Source organism: Leptodactylus fuscus, chromosome 6 (assembly GCF_031893055.1).
Source record: "Leptodactylus fuscus isolate aLepFus1 chromosome 6, aLepFus1.hap2, whole genome shotgun sequence".
Classification (NCBI taxonomy): Eukaryota; Metazoa; Chordata; class Amphibia; order Anura; family Leptodactylidae; genus Leptodactylus; species Leptodactylus fuscus.
This window is the reverse complement of record NC_134270.1, coordinates 82,911,199-82,930,436: the sequence shown is the minus strand read 5'-3', so window position 1 is coordinate 82,930,436 and position 19,238 is coordinate 82,911,199. Positions and strand designations below refer to the sequence as shown.

The 19,238-nt window shown below is 44.3% G+C and overlaps 1 protein-coding gene across 1 annotated transcript in view; it reads left to right on the top strand.

Moving 5' to 3' along the window:
• Window positions 1-19,238, top strand: part of GRIN2D (glutamate ionotropic receptor NMDA type subunit 2D) — a 721,729-nt gene that overhangs the window by 319,698 nt on the left and 382,793 nt on the right. The window contains exon 6 of the mRNA XM_075276758.1: window positions 3,606-3,787. The gene's annotated coding sequence lies outside the window, so the exon portion shown is untranslated. The remainder of the gene's footprint in view (window positions 1-3,605; window positions 3,788-19,238) is intronic.

The window sequence follows — 19,238 nt, the reverse complement described above, 5'->3', positions numbered from 1 at the left end:
GGGGCAGACAGACAACCAAAACACCCCCTCCCCTTTCCCAGCATCTACTGCACCCAAAAAAAAAAACATTTTAATTTTTGAAATTTTCCAGTAGCTGCTGCATTTTCCCCCCTCGGCTTATACTCGAGTCAATAAGTTTTCCCAGTTTTTTGTGGTAAAATTAGGGGTCTTGGCTTATACTCGCGTCGGCTTATACTTGAGTATATACGGTAGATACAAAAAGATAATGATAGAAAGATAAATATTATATAATGTGTGTGTGTGTATACAATGTGTGTGTGTGTAGCAGTATGACTGCTGGAGTGGTAAATTTTTGCTGCTAGAAGTACACACAAGTATGTATTTCACTCTAGGAAAACAGGATGGAAGAGAAAGGTCTCTGTAAAGTTGGGTATTTCATTTTATTTTCAGACAAGTGGGCTATTAATGGGGTAAATTAGCAGCCATGTGGAAGGGCTCTACAAGTGTCCATCCTTTTCATAATGCTCCCTGTCTGGGGGTGGGTTATAGGGAGGCCTGTATTGGGGTCTGTATTGAGGCCAGTGGAAGCTACAACATTGTTATGTTTGTGGAGATACTGGGCAGTAGGCTCAGGGTCTCATAGGGAGAGACACTGAATGTGTTAGATAGGTGGCTGATTTTGGTTTGTACTTTGACGTGCTTGCTGTCTAAACAGAATAAGGGGGCATACACACAGAGTAATGTGGCGCTGATTCTGGCACAATAACTCATGAAAGAATCAGCACTGCAAAACAGAATCCCATTGACTTCAATGGGTTCCGTTTAATGCGCATAACACATTGAAATCAATGGGAGGCTTTTTAACCCATTGATTTAAATGTGTTATGGGTGTTAAACGGAACCCATTGAAGTCAGTGGGATTCTGTTTTGCAGTGCTGATTCTTACACGAGTTATCGTGCCAGAAACAGCACCGCGTTACTCCGTGTGAATACCCCTAAGGGTGAATTCACACTGAGTAAACGCTAGCTTATTCTGAACGTAAAACACGTTCAGAATAAGCGGCGTCTAAAGCAGCTCCATTCATTTCTATGGGAGCGGGGATACGAGCGCTCCCCATAGAAATGAATGGGCTGCTTCTTTCACTCCGTGCAGTCCCATTGAAGTGAATGGGGAGTGCCGGCGTGTACGCTCCGGCATGAGCAGAGCTTACCGTATACGCCGGCACTCCCCATTCACTTCAATGGGACTGCACGGAGTGAAAGAAGCAGCCCATTCATTTCTATGGGGAGCGCTCGTATCCCCGCTCCCATAGAAATGAATGGAGCTGCTTTAGACGCCGCTTATTCTGAACGTGTTTTACGTTCAGAATAAGCTAGCGTTTACTCAGTGTGAATGCACCTTAAAGCTGTCTGAGGTTTTGTATCGAATTCACTGTGTTAAAGTGAGAATTTATTGGAAATTTCTAATGTGCCAACCATCATTTTCTTGAAAAAATAGAAAAAAAAAAAAAAAGAGTGGCACTACTTTTTTTTCAAAAACTGGAGGCTTGAATCAGAGGTCCCCCGTTTAATAAATTAAAGGGGTTAACCACTTTCAGACCAATATTGAGAGACAAATGTTATTATATGTATAATAGAATGCCAAATAAAACGAGTCACTTCTGACACAAAATCCTAATGAAGAGAAAGAATATGTGGTACATCAACTCATGTCACAAGGCCTTTCATACAGCATATCCATAGTCGTACAGCAAAATGACAAGGGTGTAAAATGGACATTGATAAGATAGCAATGGCAGCTTTTTCGCACATTACGCACTTCCTCACAACCAAAGACGCCATCTCCACCATAGCATCTGTAGTTATGAGGAAGCATGTATAGTAAACCTTAAAGTACAAAGGCATTACCATATTTTTCGGACTATAAGACGCACTAAGGTTTTAGAGGAGGAAAATAGGGAAAAAAAAAATTTTAAGGAAAAAAAATTGGTGAAATATTTAATAACCTAATAATATAATATTTCACCAATGTAAATAGAACCGGGGGCTTTCGGACACAGGGATACCAAATGTGTATGTGTTTCACAGTAATGTTTTTGTTTTATATGTATTGTAGGGCTATGGGGGTGATTTGAACATATCTATCTATCTAATCTATCCTATCTATCTATCTCCTATCTATCTATCTATCTATCTATCTATCTATCTATCTATCTATCTATCTATCTATCTATCTATCTATCTGTCTATCTGTCTATCTGTCTATCTGTCTATCTGTCTGTCTGTCTGTCTGTCTGTCTGTCTGTCTGTCTATCTATCTATTCTATCTAATCTCATCCATGGATGGAAAGAGACACCCTGCAGTGAAGCTATGTAAGAAGAGAAAAAGGGGCGGGCCAGATGGGTGAAGGAGGTGTGGTTTTCTAAGCAAACTTGAAAACACACCTCTTTCACCTGTCTGGCTCGTCCCTCCTTCACTGCCTCTCAGATGTCGCTTCTGCAATGATGCCACACAGGCAGGGAAATAGGGGCGGGCCAGACGGGTGAAGGAGGCGTGGTTTCAAGCTTGCCGAGAAAACCACGCCTCCTCCTCCCGTTTGGCCCGCCCCTCCTTCCCTGTCTGTGTGGTTTCATTGCCGGAGCCAGATCTGAGAGGCAGTGAAGGAGGGACGAGCCAGACGGGTGAAAGAGGCGTGGTTTTCTCGGCAAGCTTGAAACCACGCTTCCTTCACCTGTCTGGCCCGCCCCTACTTCCCTGCCTCTTAGATCTCGCTCCTGCAAACACGCGACACAGACAGGGAAGGAGGGGCAGAGCAGGCAGGCACCGTGCTGCTCTTCTTTTCATTCGCACAGACGGGACACAGACGCTGCGCACGCTGCATTCGGACTATAAGACGCACACACATTTTCCTCCCATATTGGGAGGAAAAAAAGTGCGTCTTATAGTCCGAAAAATACGGTATGTGGTTGTAACTCTTTATGCAGCAGTGACCTACTGTGAAGCCTTAAGGTCCATTCATATTTGGATTTTTTTGGAGAAGATTTTGGCAAGGAAAAAATCTGCTTCAGGAATTAGGAAATGGTTTTTTGAAGTGGTTTTTGGAGCATTTTTTGAGGCTTTTTTAGTTTTTGTTTTTTTCCTCAAGCAGTGTATGGACCTTGAAAAAATCACTAGCGTTTTTTTCGCATGGTTTTTGCCAATACCGCGCCCAAATTCACAACTGGATTTTCCGCCTCCCCTTGACTGCATTGGTTTACAGGTGGAATCCGCCAAAAGGAAGCTTTTTTTCTGCTAGCGGAAAAATTCTGCAAGTGGAAAAATAAAGCGAGTGGAACCCATAGAACTCTATGGGGAGGTGTTTTTTTCCACGTGGATTCTGACGCGGATTCAGCTTCAAAATCAGCGCCCAAAAACTCGGTGTGAATGGACCCTTATACTGTGATGTTTTAAAGTGGTAAATGCACAAACATATGTAAATATAGAACTATCTAAGATTATAAAACTATGCAAAGTTTGATACAAAAATAAATATAGATACTGAAGGTCTATTTTATGACTGTAATGTATATTTGCTTGGTTTTTAAGTGATAACCACAGGACCATATGTAGCACATTTTTTATAATACGGATTCTTCATTTTCAGGAACCAGCTATATGCCTCATCATTTGCTCAACGTTCAAGGTTTTAACTAAGTTGTATTCCAAAATATTTGCCACACTCAATTCAACAAGATGATTTTGGATTTGATACTGAGTAAAGGAGGTTGGAGATAGCCAAAAGACAACACATGATTGCTGCCTGAAGACAGAAAATCTGAGCTAAAGGTAAGTGATACTAAGAATGTATTATTCTTAAAACATAACTAACTTGCTTGTAATCAAGCATAGGTGCTCACTACGTATTTGGTTCAAGCTCCTGTTCCTACAATCTTTCAGGTACAGGTCAGCTCTTCAGCTGTCAGAGACAGCTAGATACCCTGAGGAGAACATAGAAGTGGTTTATAACCGCTTCTATCGTCATCTTTTCACACTGCATAGTGCTCAGTTTTTTTTTCTCATCTCACCTCCTAGAAAACATCATAAAAAGTGATCAAAACTGTCCCAAAATTGTATCAGCAACTCATTCTTCAAAAAATTAGATGTCACATAGCTCCAGCCATAGATCCTGCTGTTTTTTTTTTTTAAGAATGGTTCATAGAAGATGTAGAAATTCTTTTATTTTTTAATTTTTTTTTCTAAACACCCATATGGAATACTGAACGCAATAAAAAGCAGTACCCAATGAAAGCACACGGACCCCATAGACTATAATGGGGTTTGTGTATTTTCCATGCGGTGTCCGCTAGTCATGTGGAGAGAAAAGTACTTCAAGAACTACTTTCCTCTCCGCATGATTTGTGCGGACACCACACGAAAACACACAGACCCCATTTTAGTCTATGGTGTCCATGTGCTTTCATTGCTCACCATTTCTTAATGTGTTCGGTATTCCATTCAGGGGTCCCCAAGTGGACTCCCTAAACAGAATACCGAATGCAGATGTGAATTAGGCCTAAATTGTATATAAGTTTATAGATGATAAATATTGTATGTTTATTATTGTTGGAAATGTTGCAGATATTTACTTTTTCTTTTTAAACCTGCCATACACATACACAGAAACACACATACACACATATACATACACACAAATATACATACAAACACATACATACACACACATATACACATACGCACATACACACAAATACACACATACATGCACACATATACAGTACATACATATACATAAATACACACACACACACACACACATAGATTTTCTGTAATCAGTGCAGCAAGATGCGCTTTAATAACTAGGAATCAATTGTCAGAGCAATCTCAGCTAAAATGAATAGCAGTCATCTCATGCCCGACCTTCCAAGAGGCCTTTGTTTAGCAATGACGCTGGGATTATTACCAGGTTATAGTCTCTCAATCGAGGACAGCTGTTTCGATCTGGTTGGATCTCATCAGCCCGATGTAGAGAGGACTATAACCTGGTAGAGGTGAGAGGCTTAGACAGGGTTAGGGGGATATTGTCACTCCTTAGGGAGAGACCACCATATAGGCGTGTGGAGACTTGTTAAGCCTTTAGCACTCCACTTTGCAAGGGACTATGGGAAGAATATGCAAATCCGCCTTCCATGATGTAATTAGGAAGACAGTTGCTGCCTCATTGTTGCAAACCAATAGAGGGCTAAATGAGGCTAAAGGGAGCAGCCATTATTGGGTTATTTCACTGGAATCCTGTCTTAAGACAGGCTTGCACATTCCAGTGAGCGCCCTCTATTGGTTTGCAACAATGAGGCAGCAACTGTCTTCCTAATTACATCATGGAAGGCGGATTTTCATATTCTTCCCATAGTTCCTTGCAAAGTGGAGTGCTAAAGGCTTAACAAGTCTCCACACACCTATATGGTGGTCTCTCCCTAAGGAGTGACAATATCCCCCGAACACAGACATGCAGGGAATATATTTTTGTGCCAGTGATGATAAGAATAAAGTTTAATTGATTCACAATGACACTCACTCACAAGTGCATATCACCTTCAAGTCTGGATGAATTTTCAGATGGTGTCAGATCCTGAGTCATCATACTGTAAGTCAACTCATTTTGCAAGGTCATGTAGTAAAGACTAGAGGGGATGGCAGAATCTTAGAGTACTCAACACTTATCATGTGAAGCAATTTCAAAGTGTGTGGTATAGCTCGAAACATCTTTTGGCATAGTATCCTGACCTTTCACTACATCCCAACAGATAAACAATGACCTTATTAACAAGCTCAAAGAATACATGTTTCATTGATTAAGGACACGTTGATCCAGGATTTTTATACTGACTGCCAGATTGGAGTCGGGAAGGAATTTTTACCCATGAAATGGGGTAATTGGCATGAGCCCCATGGGTTTTTTGTTGCCTTCCCCTTGGATCAACACTGTAGAGGACTGTAGGTTATAGGTTGGACTTGATGGACTGATGTCTTCATCCAACCTCTTCTACTATGTAACTATATATATATATAACCTGAGATATTAAACAGAATATTGTCCAAACCTTGAGATAATTTTATTTGGTACTTTGGTATTGGTAATTTGGTACTGAAGGACCACAAACCCTACATATAAATGTTATCTGGAGAATCTCACATCACATTTTTTCTGCACCGTTTTTCACAGAAAGTCCACAGAATTTCTTGTGAATTTTGGTTGCATGATGGAGCCCCCTAATAAAATTTGTAGAATGTGCCCTCCCCATTTGCAGATTAAAAAATTCCCTTTAGGCTAAAGTCTCGAAGCAAAAAAGCGCTGCGGGAAAAACGGCGGCGACAACGCATCGCAGTTCTTCCTGCAGCACTTTAGACAAAAAGTTCACTGAGTTTTCATCCACGAACTACAATTATAACTATGGGTTTCCATAAGTATAATTGACATGCTGCGATTTCCAAAACTGCATCAGGATATTGACCTGTCTTTACTACAAGTTGCAAGAGAGCTGACATGTTTTCAGATTTTAAAGGGTTGTTCGGGATAAATTAAAACTTTTTAAAAAGTTAAACCCCCTCTCCCCGACTAACTTCTAATATACTCCCTTTAAAAAAAAAAAGTACATTCACACATATGCCTAGGGCGGTCCTGTGTCCGCCCCAGGTACATTTTCTAATTTCCTAGTGACGTTCCATTTTGGAACCTCTCCCCCCCATTTCCCTATTACTCACCAACACTGACTTCCTCCTCTGCTGGCCGTCGTTTCCTTCACAAGGGAGCTGGAGCTGGCGCTGGCGCCTTCACAATAGAAAGCCGGCAGAAGCAAAAAGAAGCAGTGTTCTATTGCGCATGCGTGGCTTCTGCCAGCATTCTATTGCACAGGCACCAGTCCCGGATCCCAGGTCAAGAGGCAGAAGAGGACAGCGGCACCTCATAGTCATCTCCAAGAGAAATGAGAGGGGGAGGTTGTAAGGGAGGAAGTGAGTGGGGGGATCTGAGGGAATTGCAATGCATCATGGTAGTTGTAGGCTACAACAGCAGGAAGCTACTGTATAAATGTAAGCAAATGCAGAGGACACCAGGAGCTCCTAGAGAAAGCCAGAAGTCATTCAAAACACTGCTAAAGGTATTTGGGTGCAATTATTAACACATTGATATCACTAACAGATCTTTTTTAAAAATATATTTGAAAAAAAAACCCTTTAAGTATTAGGTAGACTGTATTGTAGGCATATTTGTAAATGCTGGCCTGAAATATTGTACCCGGTATCGTTACCTGAGAATTGTCTCAAACTATTTCTAACATTTATGAAAATTTCCAGTTTCATTATTTCTCATACCACAGATAAACAGGTGTAGAATAGAAAGAAAGCATTAATGTTCTCTGTTTACTTGTTTTCCTTGTAATAATATGTTAGTGCCCTAGTACGGCATTTAGTTGAGATTAATTGCATCTATCTATCTATCTATCTATCTATCTATCTATCTATCTATCTATCTATCTATCCAGGAGATATAAAAACAATGGTGTATGTAAAGACTCTGGCTTCTGAAAATATCCTGTTGCTTAAGTTATGATGCTGCGAAAGAATAGCAGCGGAAGTCTTCATTTCTCCATTCCTTGCAGGTGTGCTAACTACCCAGAGGTTTAATGGGCCATTTCAACAGTAATTGCTCACAAGAAGCAGGTTAACAAATTTTTCTCTTGTTAAAAAGTCTGAGACAAATGACCAAGGGAAGATAATGTATTGTACGGGGCTAAAAAGAGTAAGGAGAACTGGGCAAAACACATCAAAATGTTCTATGAAATATTCCAGTTAAAAGAAAGCTATCACCTCAATTTTTTTCTAATTAAAACCAGAAACTTTTATGTATTAGGTTTTATTGAAGTTTTATAGCATAAGAACAAAACACAAATAACGAGGGTAAGCAGGGCGCACAGGCCCCAAACAGCATGAATGGGCGACGGGGATGCCCTCGACCAGCATCATACAACACAATATGAACATTGCCAAGGCAAGTAAGATGAGAGGACAGAAGCCGGCCAAAATGAGCCCATCAATATGAATGGCAATAGAAAAAAAAGGGGTAACGACAACCATGTAAGGGCATAAATGACAAACAAGACAAGACCAGGACACAAATGGATGGGAAAGACCAAGTAGGGAGAAGAGAGAAGAGAAAGGGGGGGAGAATTCAAAAAAGGATGGTGGAGCAGCCAGATTCCGATCAGGAGAAGGAAGAAGAAAAATCAGAAGACTCCTGGAAGATCACCCAGGGCCTCCAGAGCCGTTCAAACTTAGAGGGGTCGGAAGAGTCCTTCGCAACCAGAGCTTCCATTCTCTGTATGAGGATAAGTTCCTGCAAGAACTCAAGCAGCGAGGGCAGTGTAGAGCTTTGCCAATGTCACAGAATGACGGCCCTGGCGGCCATAAGGAAACGCCCCAAGAGGTCCTTTTTGATCTCGGAAATCTTACCGGGAATGACCAACAATAAGACCAGTTGGGGAGCAACAACAATGGAGTGTTTACACACCATAGAATAAAGAGAGAAGACCACATCCCAAAAAGTTTGGCGAACATCACATTCCCTCCAAATATGAAGCATGGTGCCTCTCTCAGTGCCACAGCACCAAAACTAGTCAGAAACAGTGGGAAAAATCCTGGGGATGATGTCGGGACATCTGTACCTACAGGTCAAAGATGTGGAGGGGGGAGCTGTCAGCTCCTGCTTTAACGCTGAGCTCAGTTGGAATCGGGACATGCCGACCGGGACCATTTTGTTAGGTCCCGGCCGCGCCGCGGGGCCCCGCTAAGCGCGGGGCCCCGGGCGGTTGCCCGGCTCGCCCGGCCCTGGATCCGCCCCTGGCCTTCACACTGAGTATACGCTGTATATTCAGTGTGAAGGCTCTGCTGCAGTTCCATAGGAATGAATGGAAGCAGCCGACACACAGCCTTAACCCCCTGCGCGCCGGCTGCCTCCATTCATTCAAATGGAAGGCTAAACTAAATCTTTAGCAGCTACTTACCTCTAGAGATGGCTGCTCCGATGCCCTCCTTCTTCTTGCCTCGCTGCCCCGCCTCCCAGGTTAGTGTTTAAAGTGCTAGGTAGGCGAGGCTTTTGGCTTAGAGTGTGGGCGGGTACAAGGCGGAGAGACGTGACGTCTCCCCTCCCAGTACCCGCCCACACTCTCCTAACCCACCCACACTCTCCTAACCTGGCAGGGAGGGGGCAGCGAAGGAAGAAAAGCAGCGTGGAGCAGCAGCGAGGCGAAGAATGAAGGCACGGGGCACAGGACCAGCCATCTCTAGAGGTAAGTGGACACCAGGGGGGAATAAGTAGCCAGAGGATTAAAAAAAAATCCTCTGGCTACTTTAGTGATTCACTACACAGCGTGGATTCTAACAATTGTTAGATTCCATGCTGTATAGTGAATAGGATTGCTTTTAAAATCCAATCTCCGATTAATAAAAAAAATCCCATTGACTTGCATTGGGATTGGAATTGGGATCGAGATCGGGTTCGAATGAAAAATGATCGGAAATCAGATTTTAAAATCGATCCTGAAAAGTCAGGATCGGCTCAACCCTAGTGACTAACAACCTGCTGGAGGCAAACATCATCACCTCTACTCCAGCAAAGAAATTTAGCTACTGACTGACCCAGGGGAAACAGGGTTGTCAAAGGAATCAAAGGGCCCGAAACCCAAGCCAGCCTCCTGGTAGAAGACACCCGATCCCATACCTTAAGGAAATGCAAAGAGAGGATGGAGTGGATGGAGTGGCCAGGAAACTTAGGCCGGAAGTACAACGGGATCCATGGTAGGGAAAAAAGCGAGGGCGAAATCAGGTCAGTCTCTATGGAGACCCACTGTTTATCACTGCGATGGAATCGCCGGTCAAGTAAACAAAGTAACACAGAGGAACAGTAATATGACCTAATATTAGGCAGGCCCACCCCTCCCTCTGTTTGCGTCGAGTGAGAATTAAGTAGCTGAGTCTACCCTGAGAGGTGACCCACACAAACTTCCCAAACAACGATTGGGCCCGGTTAAGATAATCACGTGACAGCGGAATGGGGAGAGTTTGAAACAGGTATAAGAACAGCGGGAGAATGTCCATTTTGAGGGTGTGAATGCGGCCGGATCAGGATAAAGACTTGGCTCCGTAGGCGCATAAATCAGAGGAAAGGTAGGTAGTAGTAGTTAAAGGGGCTCTATCAGCAAAATCATGCTAATAAAGCCCCACATACGCATGAATAGCCTTTAAAAAGGCTATTCAGGCACCGTAAATCTTATATTAACCCCCGGTCCCGTTTTTAAATAAAAGGATAAAAACATATATGCAAAACTTACCTGAACGTGCACCCTGGGCGGGGATAAACGATGCAACGTCAGCTTCGGGCACGCCTGCGTCTTCTGTCTTCTTGGAGTAATGCCCTCTTGCTCCGTGTCTTCTTCCGGCTTCTTCTCGTGAAATCCCGCGCCTGCGTAGTAGCGCTTCCCTCCGAATCGCTACTGCGCAGGCTCAGTCCCCGTAGACGTACGCGACAGTACTGCGCATTTGCAGTACAATCGCGAACTGCCATTAAGTGAAATGGCAAGTGAGCCTGCGCAGTAGCGATTCGGAGGGAAGCGCTACTACGCAGGCGCAGGATTTCACGAGAAGAAGCCGGAAGAAGACACGGAGCAAGAGGACGTTACTTCAAGAAGACAGAAGAGGCAGGCATGCCCGAAGCTGATGTCACATCGTGCACCCCCGCCCAGGGTGCATGTTCAAGTAAGTTTTGCATATATGTTTTTATCCTTTTATTTAAAAACGGTACCGGGGGTTAATATAAGATTTACGGTGCCTGAATAGCCTTTTTAAAGGCTATTCACGCATATGTGGGGCTCTATTAGCATGATTTTGCTGATAGAGCCCCTTTAAGTCAAAATAGATGGGAAGGGTCAGGGGGAATATGTACCCCGAGGTATTTGAACGATGCAGACTGCCAACAGAACGAGAAGTCACGTGCAAGGAGAGTGACCTCCGCTGGAGGAAGGGAAATGTTAAAGGCTTCTGTTTTGGATAAATTGACTTTAAAATTGCTAAGGTGGCCAAAATGAGAAAACTCCCGTAGGATAGTTGGGAACGACACTTGAGGTTGTAAGATATACAGAAAGAGATCGTCTGCATACAGCGCTGCCTTAACCATGCGGGAACCCATCTGCAGACCATGGAGAGGACCCCATTGGCCCTGACCCACGCTGTAGCATCTCCGTAAAGAGTGAATACTTTACTCAGGAAGCCGGGGCCCACCCCTACCTGACGAAGGGTTTCTTGAAGAAAAAATCCAGTGAACCCGCTCAAATGCTTTTTCAGCGTCGCCCAAGAACAAACACAAAGGTGAGTTGGTGGAACAAGCCACCGAAACAGCCAAGATGGTTTTGCACACGTTGTCCCGGGCCTCATGACCAAGAATGAAACTGACTTGGTCGTTGTGGACCAAGGCTGGCATAAGAGAGGACAGTCGATTCGCGAATAATTTGGCAAAGATTTTGACGTTGATGTTAATCAGGGATATCGGACGATAACTGCCCGGGAAAGCAGGCTCTTTACCTGGCTTGGGGAGTACTGTGATCAGGGAGGAGAGTGATTGAGAGGCAAACGACGCTGAATCGTCAACGCTATTGAAGACGCCCGTCATTACAGGGGTGAGGAGGTTACTGAAACATTTATAAAAGCAAGCTGTGAACCCATCCGGGTCTAGAGATTTGCCCAGAAGGGAGGATTGGATGGCGAGGGAGAGTTCCACTAGAGAAAAAGGAGCCTGGAGGGCCGCCCTACCAGCGCTCGAGAGGGTAGGGAGGGGGGTGTCAGCGATATATTTCCGGATCTTGTCACGGAGAGCCGAAGGAGCTAAGTCCGCGTAGTGGCCCCAGATATTATATAAATCATTATAAAAGGACCGAAATTCCGCAGTGATATCTATGAGTTTATCTAGCATCTGACCCGCCGTGTTACACAGCCAAGGGATATATGAGAGAGAATCACGTGGGTAGAGACGGCGTGCCAGGGAACAACTGCACTTGTTTGCAAACTCATTGTAATGCTTGCTAACCTGGTCCCTAGTCCGCAGACACATTTCATAAAGAAAGGAGCGAAGCTCCTCCCATGCATTGATCAACTCGGTGAGGGTTGTCTACGATCTGGTGCCTTTGTGGGAAGACTCCAATGAATAAATACTGTAAGCTGGAGGCGATCAGTGACCCAGGCAGCATGTTCCTTTTGCAGGCACAAGCCATGTTGGATCAAGATCCCCCGGAGCACACATTTCAAGGCCTCCCATTGCAGTGGAAGGGCAGTACAGTTATGGGCATGTGTGAGAAGAAAGTCCCCGATGGCAGACTTACAGGTGGAATCTTTCAGCAAACTTTCATTCAGCCTCCAGGTAAAGGGGTCCTCTGGACCCTCTAAGGACAGGTATACAGGAACGTGATTCATCCAAAGGGCCGAGTCAATACGGACAACAGGGGACCAGGAAAGAGCATGATCAGAAAGAAATATATGCGGCTACAGGAATTGTGGGATGGAGAGTGATATGTGTAATCTCTACCCTGTGGATGTAGGATATGCCAGTTATCCACCAACTGGGAGTGGTGAAAAGCGGATGCCAGACGGCGCAACTGAGCAGGGGTGTGGGGGGGTCGGGAGGGAGAGGAATCTACTAGAGGATCCAGGACAAAATTAAAGTCACCCCCTAGAACTACCACGCCCTCACAAAAGTCTGCTAACCTGCCGATCAGGGATTTACAGTATGCTAGCTGGTTCTGGATCAGGAGATTACAACCAGTAACAGTGAGGACAGCGCCTGAAAACCGCAGGTTAAGGAACACATATTTACAAATACAAAGTAGCGTGGAGACCCCGGTGGGGAACAAGCTTTTCAACAGAGGAGCCGTACCCTGCACCGGACCTCCAGACCAAGCGATGAAAAACAAAAACATCAAAAACAGCATGAGAAAGCTGAAAGGTCTAACAAAATTAAAGAAAAATACCAATAATACTTCTAGGCAAAGGAAAACAGGATCACAGGGATACATTCCCGAGGGGAGTGCGGGAGCCGGGACAGGAGCTCCTACAAGGCAACTCGCAGTCCACAAGGAAAGGCAGAGCCCCGTAGGAAAAACAGTTTCAAAGAGAATCACAGCACCACAATAGTCCTCGGAATCAGGTGGAGGCAGTTGAGGCGGCATCTGAGTCATCTGCCACTGGGGGAGCCTGGTCTCGGTGATGCTGTTTGGGGCACCTCTGTGGTCGGGTAGAGAAAGCTGAGGGAAGAGCACCAGAGAACGAGAGCCAGGAGAGAGCAGGAATGGAAGGGAGTCCCAGGGCATTAGCAAATGATGGAAGCTCATCCGGATGAGAGAGGGATATTAGGTGGCCATTATGATGGACCAGAAGGCAGAAAGGAAAGCCCCAAGAGTATGGTACTTGATGCTGAACCAGAACATCCCAGAGTGGCTTCAGGGCCCTCCGCTTGGCCAGGGTGAGGCGAGACAAGTCCGAGAGCAATTGAATACCAGTGTCCTGAAACATGACTTGGGGAGACTCCCGAACCTTGCGCATAATAGCCCCTTTCAGCTGGTATCTGTGGACCCTACACATGACATCTCTGGGGTTTGAGGAGTCAGGAGGGCACGAGCCCAAAGAGCGATATGCACGATCAAGTTCAAGCGGAGAATCCGGGGGGTGGGGGTGGGGGGGCCCAGCAGAGAGTTGAAGATGAGGCCCAGAGTAGCATCCAGTTGCTGGGGCTCAATGGGTTCAGGGAGGCCCCGCACCCTGATGTTGTTCCGCCTGTTGCACTTCTCCAGGTCGTCAAGAAGATCCGTCAAGTGTGGTAAGTTGGGCACCTTGGGAGGCAGAAGAAAATTCCAGACCATCCACTTTTCCTTCCAATTGTTGGACAGCAGAGCAGACCGCAGAGAGTTCAGATTTGTAAGACTGTTCCAGCTGAGAAACATACTCCTCCATGTCAGACGTCCACCAGATGAGCACTATGGCGGCGAAGCTCGTTGATGGTATCAGCAATGGAGGCAGTGGAGACAGCATCACCCCAGGGAGCATGTACACATGCAGGAACGCCAGTAATAGAAGGGCCTGTGCCAGGAGGGGTTACCAGAGGGACCATGGAGCATGAGCCTGCAGCAGGCGGCAGCTGGGTGGTAGGAGGGCAGAGACCCGATGAAACATGCTGGGAGAATGCAGAGGAGCCCACAGGGCAGGTGCAGGGTCATTGCAAGAGTCCATTGTGCCAGGAAGAGCAGTAGGAGGCACCAGGGTCTGAGGGCCTGAGTGGGGCAGCGATGCAGGGGTCATCCAGGGGGAGGCAGGGCCGGTGGGTGATGTATATGGCTTACTTCCACTGCAGGAGAGCAGTTGAGGAGAGTCCTGAGCAGGGCCCATGTAGGGTGATGCCGGAGGAGCTGCAGGGGACGGAGGGAGAGATGGCCATGCAGAGTGAGAGCCCCCTGCTGACAGGTCAGAGAGTGGAGATACGTGGCAGCCCGCTGAGCCGAGTAACCACGGGGCCTGGGGGCTGGGAGCGGAGCCAGTGTTGGTGCCCGTCACCGGAGGGGGAGCCAGGGCTGTCTATGGGCTGGAGTCTGCTGCTGAATCGCCTGCAGGCGGCCGGGATGTAGGGCCTCGTGGCAAGGACCCATTGGCGGCCGCCATTTTGGGAGTCGTGCCAGAGGCTGCAGCAGCAGGACGTGGGACCTGCAGGAACTGCTCAATGGAGGAGTCTCTGGGGGCCCCAGGAGGGGTTGAAGAGGACCATTGCGTGTTCTGCCGGGATTTGCCCATGTGTCTGGCAGGTGAGGAGGCACTGGTCAGCGCGATAACTGCTATAATCCAGAGGCCAGGGCAGGAGCTGAGGCAACGTGCGTCCTCATTCCTCCATAGCCAGGCCACACCCCAAAACCAGAACCTTTTACATTATGATTGTAGAATTTTCTGCTCTTGACTATGAGACCTTCAATTTTTCTGATCTTGCTATAGTTATCTGCATTTAGAATTATGCTTAACAGCATGGTCTGGAGATGAATCATTGGGGCAGTTTTATTTGAAAAGATCTAAAATCAAAACTGGCTTAGGGCAGGTTTACACCTGCGCTGTGTCATCCGGTTTGTGTAATCCGGCCTATTTCCGTCTTCTGCCCTGTGAAACTAGACAGGAGACGGAAACCCGGTGGTCAGTTTTCAAACCCATTAACTTGAATGGGTTTGCAAAGGTGACCGCCTGTCTGCGTCTCTGCCTGTCCGCTGGAAACCATTTTTCTTTAACCGGACACAAAGTCCTGCATGTCCGCCCACCCACATTTCTCCTTCTTTCTGTCCTTTAAAAGTTGGGAGATATGGTATTATATACATGGCCCCACACATTATTATATGCTCCACAATAGCCACCACACAGTATTATATGCTCCGCAGTGGCCATCACACAGTATTATATGCCCACAGTGGCCCCCTCACAGTATTATATGCTCTGCAGTGGCCCCCACACAGTATTATATGCTCTGCAGTGGCCCCCACACAGTATTGTATGCTCTGCAGTGGCCCCCACACAGTATTGTACGCTCTGCAGTGGCCCTTACACAGTACTATATGCTCTGCAGAGGGCCCCCCATCACACAGCATTATATTCCCGCAGTGGCCCCACACAGTATTGTATGATCTGCAGTGTCCCCCACACAGAGTCAGCTGCAAGTCACAGGGGATGTGTACACACGTGGACACTCTGGTGTGTGCTGAAGACAGAGATATAGGGCCAGACTTTATTAATATCTTGAATCTGCACTGCTATTGGGTAGTACAGACCGTCCATGTAGGCAAATGCCGCAAATATATGCACTTTAATTAATTCAGTTAGTAGATCTGTTATGAATACAGTAAATTAGATTACATTTTTTGGGGCAGAACTGCTGCATTTGTTTAGGACTCTATTGTCCACACTCTTCTGGATTCAATATTATACCTTGTACATATGCAAAAGGTAGTCATATAGATGTTGAGTTCTCACAACCTTTAGATTTGGTTATAACCCTGCATTATGCAGTAAAAACTTCTGGGAAAGTCGAGCATGATGTTCAGGGTGCTTCCCATAGAGGGCGGCATAACAGAGGCACTGTCTCCCTGTTTACATCTTGGGAAACAGATTTGCATATTCTTCCCATGTACCCTTTAGTAGTGGCTTACACCTTGTAATTACGATTCTAAGAGTATAAGGCATACCTACCACTGATTCAGCACTGTTTCCACTGTTTACAAGGTGTAGGCCATCTTTGTTCAGGAAAAGTGTGCCCAATTTGTCTTTGACTTCCCTGTAGCTGCTTATTAGATCAAGGCTACCTAACTGTGCAAGTGCAATCCTAGCAGATGGAGCATGTGCAGAGCATGAATGATTTCTGTTAGTAAGAATAGACAGTGTGGGACAGTTAGCGCAGTAGAAGAAGTGGTGTGGACCCAAACAGTCAATACAGGGACACAACATATGTATCAAACTGGTTTATTTAGAATAAAACAGGAAAATAAATAAACCTTCACTTCAGGCACAAAATGAGCAAAACCAAAATACAGCCTTAACTTCAGGAAAAAACAAAATAAAAAACCTGCTCGTCTGAGCAACTAACTAAACAGAACTGATAACTTAACTATATGTGTGGCTTTCCTCCAGCTACACAAACAAAACAGGTATAATATAGTCTCATTGAACTCAGGGTTACAGGACAGAACCATACACCTCCTTTCACCTCATGGAACTGTACTGGAATGCAGGAGCTGTAGCCTTTTTCTGTCCCAGTAATGAGCCAAGGATCTAAACCTGGGGCTGAGGCCTACTCCAGATTCACCTTGGACCACACATATGTCAGAAACGTGGGCCTGATATATCTGGACTCCAGCACTTGGTCTGTCACCTTCTCACAACAGTTAGGAAGCACAAAGAGGAAGTTATATCTGGGAAATGTAGTTTTCACTAGTCGCATGCAACAAAGTAAGGACTGCCGATTTTGGCCACTGCATGCTGAAAATGTATTGGTGCTATTCAGGTTCTGATCTTAAAATACAGGACCCATAGCAGGGGGGGGGGGGGGGGGGGGGGTGAAGTTATAGGTACAATAAATATAGTTTATCTGAATGGTTGCATGTTGGAAAAAAGTTGCATGTTGGGAAAACCCTATAAGTATCACAATTTTTTCCTTCTCCTCTGCCTACTGACATACTTTTCCCCTTCGCCTCATGTATTTTCTATAGGTCTGTATTAAACAAACTGTGCACTTACGGCCATTGAAGTCAATGGGAGCCATTTTTACAGGCGGATTTTGAGGCAGATTCCGTGTCAAAATCCAACTGTAAAAAAACTCCATGCGAACATACTCTAAAAGATCAGCTTCTCTACCAAAGACTGTATGTAAGATTTAGCACACTTAAACGTAATAAAGTATATTAGTAGTAATAAAGTTATAATGATGTGTTTTCCTGAGTATTAGAAAAACCTTGGTAAGTAAAGTAAACAGTAGTTACAGCAAGAAGACAAGATCATATGCAGGTTCAGCCATTGCTGAAATCAATGCACCATATTATATCAGATTATAATATATATATTGTATTTTATATATAGATCACTAATTATATATATATATATATATATATATATATATATATATATATATATATCAGATTATAATCAATAGAAAGAGAACTGCTCCGATTTCCTAAGGCAAGCAGACAAGAAGCTTTTATATTGCAGACTAAATGTTGACAACAGAGATTTCTCTTTGCTAACACAGTCTTCAAAAATACAAAATCTAAAATGTTCACAATTTCTTTTGCTTGTCACTTCGGGGACTATGACATGAACTCCTGGGATGTATCCTCTATAGACTGCTGGTAATGATTTTACATTTCTGAAGTACAGCAACCATTTACCAAAGCTGTGTTAGAACATCATGAAACTCTCAGTTATAAGGGATTGTGATTACTTATGGATCTTCTTATATAAGTTTTGACAATAAATAATTCAGTGAAACAGTATAGTTCTGTTCTATACTGAAATTTTGAAACAGCTTTTGACTTAGAAAGCAGTTTGAAGTTATTCATTTATTTTGTAGCATATGTGTGCATTTTAGCTTTGTAGCATATGTATTTTAGCATATGAATCCATAACCTCCCCAGGGCTATTTGGGGCTTAGACTCCATGCCCAAAGAAAGCTCTCAGACTCTAAATCAGTTACAGTAACCGCAAAAAGTGAAAAAAGAGGGAAGTATATGTAAAAAAAAATAAAATAAATACAAGTGATAAGTGGTCCTTGAATGTAATTTATTAAAGTTTAACTTTCAAACAGCTTTTCACTTTCTGGCAGCGTTTGTAACTTTAATAAATACTTTATTAATGGATTTTGGCTTATTTACTGGAAAGTCTATATTGAAATCCACTTCTCTCTTTTGTGCATTATATGCTTTGTTTCTATTACACGTTTTTCACTGGAGTATGGATGTTGGCTTTAATAATGCAGGGAAACTGATTCAGGGGGACTTTTTAAACAGTTATATCTCGGTCACTATAAAATAGAGAATACTGCTTTTGGTTTTACATGAAAGATAAGATGCTCAAGATTGCTGTTTTATCTGTCTTGTTTTCAAAGTTATCGTAATATAAAAAGAGATGGAATAGGCAGCAGCTGCATGTATGTATGCCAGTCCCTACTGTGTTTTTAACTCATATCTATGATAACACTACGGATTAAAATACAATCTTGGAGTCATATGAAGGATGAGAATCTAAGTTTGGCAGTGGCTGTGATACAACTGTTTAATCCCCCCCCCCCTTCGTACATTTACCCCTTTCTTTATTAGAGGCCATATTCCCCAGACTCCAGAGAGAAGTCAGGGAGAGAAATAAAGAATACATATCTCCTTTTTGGGAAACCCATTTCCATCCCCTAAGTCCCTTAATAAAGCATATTACAATATTTGTCGATGTCACAAACTCTGCCAGAAAATCTAAACTTTTTTAAGGCTAAGGCCCCATGTAGCAAGTCACAGCTAAAAGAAAACCCACAAAGGAAAGACATTGAGGTTTAAAGGGCTTTTCCTATTTCCCTGTTTCAGCAGTTAGCCTGTTTTTTCTTCTTCGCCCCTTCTTCTTCTTCTGTCCCCCCCCCCCCAGCTTACTGAACAAGACACTATGAAAAACTTATGCAGAT